The sequence below is a fragment of the Nicotiana attenuata genome, unplaced genomic scaffold (genome assembly GCF_001879085.1).
Source record: "Nicotiana attenuata strain UT unplaced genomic scaffold, NIATTr2, whole genome shotgun sequence".
Taxonomy (NCBI): domain Eukaryota; kingdom Viridiplantae; phylum Streptophyta; class Magnoliopsida; order Solanales; family Solanaceae; genus Nicotiana; species Nicotiana attenuata.
In genome coordinates, this window is record NW_017675876.1 from 30,776 (window position 1) to 40,849 (window position 10,074).

A 10,074-nucleotide genomic window follows, 5' to 3' on the forward strand; every position below is an offset into this window, starting at 1 on the left:
CAGAGTGATTCTGGGTCTCTTAGTGAACCACAGAAATGCCTGTTCTGCCCAAAATTATCTTCAACTCCTACCGCAATGCTCAACCCAAAAAGTCTGTACCGTAGCGAGCAATCTCTACAATCATCAACACATAAGTCTACCTTGGCATCACGAAACCCTGGTTCTAGGTGAAATTTTACGAGGCCTTATATTATCTCAATGAGCCATCCAATTTAGGGAAGATCCCATCAGAAGCCGCTACAAGGCAACCACATGAAGGTCTAGGGTACAAGCAACCATCACCAGTTCGCATCTCCATAAGAAGGGTAAGTAATAATTATATCATTGTGAAAGATGAATCTGCCGCTTCTAATAGACCTTCAGTCTTTGATTGACTTGGAAAACCAATTGTGAGGACTTCTGTATTTGAGAGATTGGGTTCATTAAAGAAGGGGAAAAAATTCCAGAGAATTTATCGAAATACAAGAACACCTGCTTCGCCCAAAATTCAGAAGATCCTTAAGGATTTCCAAAGTCTAGTTCCTTCTAGAATGAGGCAACAAACGAAACTTGTGGTATTGTGTGATAAGGTACTAAAGGTAAATCCATATACTATGGTCCACACCATGAAACATGATGAAGATGAAGATAGCGTGGGCTCTGAATATCACGTCACTGTAGAAGGCGAGCAATATATTTCATCTCCAACGAAGGCTGATTAGAAACTTGAGGATATTTCTTGGTATCACCACATATCTTACAATGACGGAGACCCTCAAGAAGATGACGATGTGAATGATGCTCCCACAGAACTTGAAGAAGGGGTAAAGACAACAGTTGATGCCTTAAAAGAAGTTAACCTTGGAACAGATGAAGAACCAAGACCCATTTACCTAAGTTCTTTACTAGCAATCGATAAAGAAAACACTTATATCGAGTTACTCAAGGAGTTCAAGGATGTCTTTGCTTGGAGTTACAAAAAGATGCATGGATTGGACCCTAAAGTAGTAGTCCATCGCCTTGCAGTCAAGAATGGCGCTCGTCCTGTTAAGAAAGCCCAAATGAGCTTTAGGCCGGACTTGGTTCTCTTGATCGAAAGTGAAGTTAACAAACTCATTGAAGCTGGCTTTATTCGTGAAGTTAAATACCCAACATGGCTTTCAAGTATTGTTCCTGTGAGAAAGAAGAATGGCCAAATTCGAATGTGTATTGACTTTAGGGATCTCAATAATGCATTCCCTAAGGATGAATTCCTGCTTCCTATTCCAAGAGCTTATGATTGACGCTACCACTGGGTACAAGGCAATGTCATTCATGGATGGTTCATCAGGCTATAACCAAATTCGCAAGGCACCAAAAGATGAAGAGTTTATTGCATTTCGCACCCCAAAGGGTATTTATTGCTACAAGGTAATTCCTTTTGGCTTGAAAAACGTTGGTGCTACTTACCAAAGGGCTATGCAGAATATTTTTGACGACCTTCTCCACAAGAATGGTGAATGTTATGTTGACGACTTGGTGATAAAATCAAGAAAGAGGGGCGACCATTTGAAAGACTTGAGAATGGTGTTTGAGTTGCTTCGTAGGTACCAACTTAGGATGAATCCATTGAAATGAGCCTTTGGAGTTACTTCCGAAAAGTTCCTTGGTTTCATATTCCAACATCGAGTTATTGAAATTGATCAAGCCAAAGTAGATGCAGTTTTGAAAATGCCTGAGCCTCGGAACATTCATGAATTGAAAAGTCTGCAGGGAAAGCTAGCTTATCTTAGGAGATTCATCTCGAGTCTATCTGGGAGATACCAACTATTCAGTCACCTTTTGAAGAAAGGCGTCCCTTTCAAGTGGAACCAACCGTGTAGCAATGCCTTAGAGAGCATTAAATCCTACTTGATTAAGCCCCCAGTTTTAGCAGCCCCTATACTTATAAAGCCATTGATACTATACATTGCGACGTAAGAAAGGTCTGTTGGAGCACTGTTGGCCCAAGACAATAGTGAGGGGAAAGAAAACTTTCCTTACTACTTGAGCAGGATGATGACACCAAACGAGCTGAATTATTCGCCAATTGAAAAGTTGTATTTGGCGCTAGTCTTCTCAATTCAAAATTTGAAGCACTACTTTCAAGCTCATGTTGTTCATTTTGTTTCTAAAGCAAATCCCATCAAGTTCGTGATGTCAAAGCCTGTTCGACTAGCGAGATGGTACCTTCAATTTCAATAATTCGAGATTGTGTACGTCCATCAAAAGGCTGTAAAAGGACAAGCGTTTGGCAGACTTCTTGGCAGATCATCCGATACTTGATGACTGGGAACTAACTGATGAATTACCTGACGAAGACGCAATGGTCGTTTAAGTACAACCTCCGTGGAAGATGTACTTTGATGGTGTTGCACATCGCGGAAAAGCCGGTGCTGGCGTAGTATTTGTCACTCCTCAAGGGGAGGTTCTTCCCTACTCCTTTACGTTGACACAACTCTGCTCCAATAATGTTGATGAATATCAAGCAGTAATACTGGGGCTTGAAATGGCTATCAATATGAAGTAGTTGCAATTGCAAGTCTTTGGTAACTCCCAATTAGTGGTCAATCAGCTTTTAGGTAGTTACGAGGTCAAGAAATCTGAACTACGCCCTTATCGTAGTTATGCTAAAAATTTGATGGGATGGGTTGGTGATGTGACTATTCAACATGTACCAAGGAAAGAAAACACGAAGACTAATGCTTTAGCAACCCTAGCTTCATCGTTAACATTGCATGATCAAGCGCAAGTTACTATCTGCCAAAAATGGGTAGTATCGTTGCTAAATGAGGGTGAAAGTGAAGATCAAGAACTCGAGCATCTTGTCATTGTTTCTGAACCCGAGAAGGAAGAATTTCAACAACACATTATCGATCACTTGAGCTACGGGATACTCCCAGAAAATCCGAGGAGAATAACTGAAATTCGCCGTCGTGCACCTCGCTTCCTTTATTACAAAGATACTTTATACAAAAGATCATTCGAGGGGGTACTCTTGCGATGCTTAGGGGAAGATGAAGCACTCCAAGCTTTACAAGAAGCACATTCTGGGGTATGTGGATCATATCAGTCTGGACCAAAGCTCCACTTTCATATAAAAAGGATGGGATATTATTGGCCGACAATGGTAAAAGATTGTTTGGACTACGCTCGAAGATGCAAGGCTTGCCAATTCTATGCGAATTTTATTCATCAGCCTCCCGAAGTGTTGCACCCGACTGTAGCATCTTGGCCATTTGATGCTTGGGGATTGGATGTTGTTGGACCACTGCCAAAGTCCTCTGGTGGGCACCTACACATCTTGGTTGCATTTGACTACTTCTCAAAATGGGCTGAAGTTGTTGCTCTTAAGGAAGTAAAGAAGGAAAATGTTGCAAGTTTCATCCGAGTAAACATAATCTATCACTTTGTCATTCCTCGTTACATAATAACGGATAATGGAAAACCATTGGACAATAGGTTGATGAGCAAGATTTGTGATCTCTTTGGCTTCAAGCAACATAACTCTTCTTTGTACAATGCTGCCGCCAGTGGTCTAGCTGAGGTATTCAACAAGACTCTATGCAACTTACTAAACAAAGTTATGTCCAAATCCAAACGAGAATGGCATGACCATATGGAAGAACCTCTGTGGGCATATAAAATAACTCACCGCATGCCAACACAAGCGACCCTTATTCACTCGTCTATGGAGTCGAAGCCATTTTGCCACTTGAACGTCAAATACCTTCATTACGATTAGCTATTTGAGAAGGAATCACTGATGAAGAAAATGCTCGACTTTGATTAGTAGAGTTGGAGGCTCTTGATGATAAGAGGTTGGAAGCTCAGTAGAGCCTTGAATATTATCAAGCTCGATTGTCTCGTGCCTTCAATAAAAGAGTTCTCCCAAGGTCCTTTCAAGTAGGAGATTAAGTCCTTGCCATATGAAGACCCATTATCAATTCCCATAAACATGTAGAGAAGTTCACTTCAAAATGGGATGGGCTATATGTCGTGCAAGAAGCTTATTCAAGTGGGGCTTACAAGCTGGTTGATGCAGATGGCATGAGGATCGACCCTATCAATGGCAAATTCTTAAAGAAGTATTATCCTTAAAGTTGCAATGCTTCTTAACGCATGATCCTAAAATGCATGTTCCTACACTCCTGGCCCGCATGAGTCTAAACTATGTACGCCCCACCAAAAAAAAGTCTGCTAGGTTGAAAACCTCGAATGAGGCAGCCTAGGCAAAAGTTAGGACATAAAAAAAGGACCGCTAGGTTGAAAACCTCGAAAGAGGCGGCCTGGCAAAAGTTAGGACATAAAAAAAACTCACCCATTCTGAACTATGGTATGACTTGATCCTCTTCACCAAGGTACGTAGACAGCTTAGAGTTTCATTTTAAGTTTAGTCGCATAAGTTCAAAAGATATATAGTACCCCAATGGTTGTTCAAATGAAGTATGATGGAATGTAATCCATTGAATCAACACTTAAAAATCGAGTTGAGATACCATTCTTCTATTGAAATTGGATCCCATTTGATTTAAAGGTGGCAAGCTGTTGGCCCAAGTTCAGATGAAGTTTTGAAGATTGACAAAATGAACTCAGTCTGAACCAGGTCCATCATGTGAGACACAGTGTTGATATGCTTACATATGTGACATACATGTGAAGAAGATAAGTCTCAAGGATCAACAACAATATCTTCTGAGTTGATCGAAAAAGTTGCATAGGATAAGGAGTTGAAGTCTCCTTATGTAAAGAGAACTACATCCGGATCAAGGATAAGGATTGGAGTTTGAGTTGTTCTAGGACTCGAATTTGATGAAGGATCAACAATTCAAGTTTTAATCAAACTCTGATTACTAACTCTATAAATAATAATGATTGTTCTCTTTTACAGGGATTGCACATACGCAGAAGTTAAACTAAATTGAGAGCAAAAGAGCTAGGCGATTTTCAAGCAATTTGAGTGTGATTCAAGTATGCAAATCTGAAGCTACATGAACCAAGAGTGAAGAACCAATTCCATTGTGTCTTTCTTTATTTCTAGTTCAATTGTAGTAGGTGTTTTTCATATTGTACCTTTCAGCTTTTATAGAAGCAATTGTAATAGGTATATTGAGTATTCAAGTTAGAGTTAACTTGAAAGTGTCGCAGCAGTTGAGGCTGTGTGCCACACTGGGATTAGAGTTTAATCCTTAGGTTTACAAGAGTTTGTAAATGCTGTTTTTGGCTCAGTGATTTTAGTGGAAGTTTGGGAAAATCCTACTGAGTAGTAGGTCGTGATTTTTTCACCTTTTGAGCCAGGTGTTTTCCACGTAAAAATCTCTGTGTTCTTTACTTTATGCACTCTTAATTCCGCAAACAGTCATAGTAAGTACATCGAAGAACCAGGTTCTTCTAGTGCGAAAATTAGGTACCACACAAATCACCCCTTTCTTGTGTGGTATTGACGTTTAGAACATCAATTGGTATCAGAGCAGGTTATCCTTGAAGAGGCTAACACCTTAGGAGATACTATCCAGGAAATGTATACTAGATTCACCACTTTTCAATGGTCTGTACTATTCTTGGTGGAAGAACAGAATGAGAGATCACATTATAGGGGAAGATTATGAACTTTGGGACATAGTCACTGATGGTCCCCTAGCAACCACTAAGAAGAATGCTAAAGAAATTGATGTGCCAAAAACAAGGGCTGATTGTACTGCTGAGGACCTGAGGAAATGGGAGAAAAATGCTAAGGCCAAGAAGTGGCTTGTATGTGGACTAGGACCAGACGAGTACAGCAGGATCCAAAGCTGTACAACTGCTAAGGAAATATGGGACACTCTACAAGTGGCTCATGAAGGAACACCTCAAGTGAAAAGATCAAGAGGAACACTTCTGTATTCTCAATATGAGAATTTCACTATGAAAGAAGGAGAAACTATCTAGGAAATGTATACTAGATTCACCACTTTGACAAATGAACTTGAATCTCTTGGAAGGACTATCCTTGAAGAAGACAAGGTTGAGAAGATTCTAACAAGAGTTCTGCCAGTCACATGGGAAAGCAAGATCACTGCCATTCAGGAATCCAAGAACATTGCTACCCTCAGACTGTATGAACTAATTGGAAATTTAACTGCCTATGAAATGAGGAGACAAACCATGAATATGGACACCCCCAAAAAAGGAGAGAAGTTTAGCTCTCAGAATTGCTGAAGGTGCAGATTTGGAAGATGATGAAATGGCTATGATCACTAGGGATTTCAAGAAGTACCTGATGAGAGGAAAGGGTTCTTCAAGAGGTACAAACTTCAACAAATCAAGAACTCCGAGAAACAGACCAATGAGGGATGCTACAAGTGTGGTAAGACTGACCACATGATCAAAAACTGCCCTCAATGGGAAATTGAGTGGAAGAAAGAAAGAGCTGAACGAAGGAATAGGAAGAAGGAACAGGTTCAACCAAAGAGAAACAAAGGTTCAACCAAGGCTATGGTTGCTGCTTGGGGAGAAACTTCAGATGAAGACTCAGAAGATGAAGCTGAGGAGGAGCAAGCACTAATGGCCATTGGAGAATCAGATGATGAACAAGAGGTAAGTATTCTTCATCTCAAAGACGAGATTAAATTCTTGTCTAAAGAAAGGCTGGCTGAGCTATTAACAGACTTCATTGATGAGTCTGAGATAATTAATAATGAGAAGGAAGTTCTGTCTAGGGAATGTGTGATTCTAAAAGCAAAATGTAAAAGTCTAGAGTCTAGGGCCAATGAGAGTGATAGCAAAAATGCTGAGTTGAAGAACCAGGTTCTTGAACTTGACAACAGTGTCCTAGAACTTAGGTCTGAAAATCTGAAACTGAAATTAGGAACAGGAAAGAAGATAGCTGATCACACATGTCTCACTCTAGAAGAAAATTTGGGAAAAATGAAAGATGAATTATACAGGAAAGATGACTTCATCAAAGTCTTAAAAGATGATCTAGGAAAGGTAAAATATGAACTAGACAGAACTTGCAAGTGGAACAAAGCCTCTGATGCTCTCTCTTGGTTGCAAGAGCATCACAGCAGTAACAAAAGAGGACTTGGCTATGGGACTCAAGCTCCTAAATGGGATCCAAAAAGCAAGTACCTCACTCTTCCTGAAAATAAAATCTGCACACACTGTGGTAAGACTGGCCATTACAAATATGAATGTAATGCAAAAGAAATGGCCAGTCAAAAGTTTTTGTTAAAGAAAAGAATAAGTTGCCAGGATGGGCAAGAAGCAATTTAATTCATCCTTTTGCTTATAGAAAGGGACCCAAACTAGTTTGGGTTCCTAAGACTAACCCCTGATTTCCTTTTGCAAGTCCAAGTGAAAGGGAGGAGCCAAATATGGTATATGGATAATGGCTGCTCAAAACATATGACTGGGGACAAGGACCAGTTCCTTTCACTTGAGGACTTAAAAGGAGTTAATGTCTCCTTTCGTAATGGAAAGAAAGGTGAGATCATTGGGGTTGGAAAGGTAGGCAAGACTGATTCTCATTCCATAGAGAATGTCTACCTGATAGATGGCTTGAAATATAGCTTAATAAGTGTGTCACAATTGTGTGACAGAGGTAACCTTGTGGCTTTTACCTCCACCAAATGCTTTGTGATTAAACTTACTACTAACAAGATTGTTTTGCAGGGAAAAAAAGTTAACAATATTTACATTGTAGATTTGTCAACTCTTTCAGAAAATGAACTCACTTACTTAAGTATGTTAGTTAATGATCCCCTCCTATGGAACAAAAGACTTGGTTATGCCAGTCTAAATCAGCTAAACAAATTAGTCTCCAAGGACTTGGTTGTAGGTTTACCTAATATCAAGTTCAAAGAAGACAAAGTTTGTGAGGCATGTGCAAGGGGAAAGCAGGTAAGTTCATCCTTCAAATCCAAGAAAATGGTAAGTACGTCCAAGACGTTGGAACTGGTTCATATGGATCTATGTGGTCCAATGAGAACCATGAGCAGAGGTGGAAAGAAGTATGTAATGGTGCTAATTGATGACTATTCTAGATTCACCTGGGTTTTATTTCTAACTTCCTAAGATGAAGCATTTGACATGTTTTCTGCATTTGTTAGGAAGACTCAGAAACAATTAGGAAACAATCTTGCATCCATTAGGTCTGATCATGGAACTGAGTTTGAAAACTCTAAGTTTGCTGAGTTCTGTGATGAAAATGGCATAGATCACAACTTCTCTGCCCCCAGGACTCCACAACAAAATGGAATAGTTGAAAGGAAAAATAGAACTCTTGAGGACATGGCTAGAACAATGTTACTTTCTAGCAAATTGCCTCACAGCTTCTAGGCAGAGGCTGTAAACACTGCATGTTACATCATAAATAGATGCATGACCAGACCTCTAGTAGACGACTCCCTATGAGTTACTTAAAGGGAGAAAACCAAATATATCCCATCTTAGGACTTTTGGTTGCAAGTGCTATGTGCACAATAATGGAAAAGACTCCCTGGGAAAGTTTGATTCTAGAAGTGATGAGGGAGTATTTTTGGGATATTCTTCTCATAGCAAAGCTTATAAAGTTTTTAATAAAAGAACTTTGTGTGTAGAAGAAAGTGTGCATGTATTATTTGATGAAACTAACATTCTTTCTGAGAGACATGAACATGAAGATGAAGCCATTGGACTGGTCAAAGACTTGGCTGAAGCATCAGCTCAAGTCAAAGTGACACCTGCAGAAGGAACAGGTAATGGAACAGGTTCTTCCTTACAGGGCAACCTGACAGGGGGAAGAAATCAAAAGGGAATTGAAATAAACTCCTTGAAGGAACCTGTTCCTCATCAAATTGCTAAAACATCCAGCAGAAGCCAGTTGGTTGTAAAACCTCACAAGTATCAAAGTTCTCATCCCATTGAGAACATTATCACTGATCCAACTTCTGGAGTTAAAACCAGATCACAATTAAAGAATTTGTGTGCTTTTGATGCTTTCTTATCTATCATTGAACCTAAAAGTATTGTTGAGGCTTTGCAGGATGCAGATTGGGTGAATGCAATGCAGGATGGGCTAAACCAGTTTGAAAGAAGTCAAGTTTGGCACCTAGTTCCAAGACCCAAGGATAGATCAGTCATTGGCACTAAATGGGTCTTTAGGAACAAACTTGATGAAGATAGAACTGTCACAAGAAACAAGGCAAGGTTGGTGGTCCAAGGTTACAGCCAAGAGGAAGGAATAGACTATGATGAGACATTTGCTCCAGTTGCAAGACTAGAGACAATCAGACTTCTCATAGCCTTTGCAGCACATATGGAATTCACTCTTCATCAAATGGATGTCAAAAGTGCCTTCCTTAATGGCTATCTAAAGGAAGAAGTGTTTGTGAAACAACCTCCAGGGTTTGAAAGCAAAGAATGTCCTGAACATGTGTACAAGCTGGACAAGGCTCTCTATGGACTCAAACAGGCACCAAGAGCATGGTATGAAAGATTGTCAAAATTTCTACTGGAGCATGGGTACAAGAGAAGTAAAATAGATAGTACCTTATTCTTAAGGGAAAAAGGTAAGGACCTTCTTGTTGTACAAATTTATGTCGATGACATAATCTTTAGGGCCACCACTGACAAGTTAAGCAAAGAGTTTGCAAAACTAATGGGAAGTGAATTTGAAATGAGCATGGTGGGTGAGCTTAACTTCTTCTTAGGGTTGCAGATCAAACAAAGTCAAAATGGAACCATGATTCATCAGCAGAAGTACACAAAAGAACTAATCAAGAAGTTTAAAATGGAGGATTCTAAAGAAATAGATACACCTATTGCAACTGCCACTAAATTAGATATTGATGAACCTGGTTCATCAGTTGATCAGAAGTTGTATAGGGGTATGATTGGTTCACTCTTGTATCTTACTACCAGTAGACCTGACATTGTTTTCAGTGTAGGGTTATGTGCTCGTTTTCAGGAAAATCCAAAAGAGTCTCATTTGACTGCTGTCAAGAGGATATTGAGATATTTGAAAGGCACTACTGAATTGTGTCTTTGGTACCCTAAAGGTAGTAATTTCAATCTAGTAAGATATGCTGATGCTGACTATGCAGGTTTCCTAGTGGA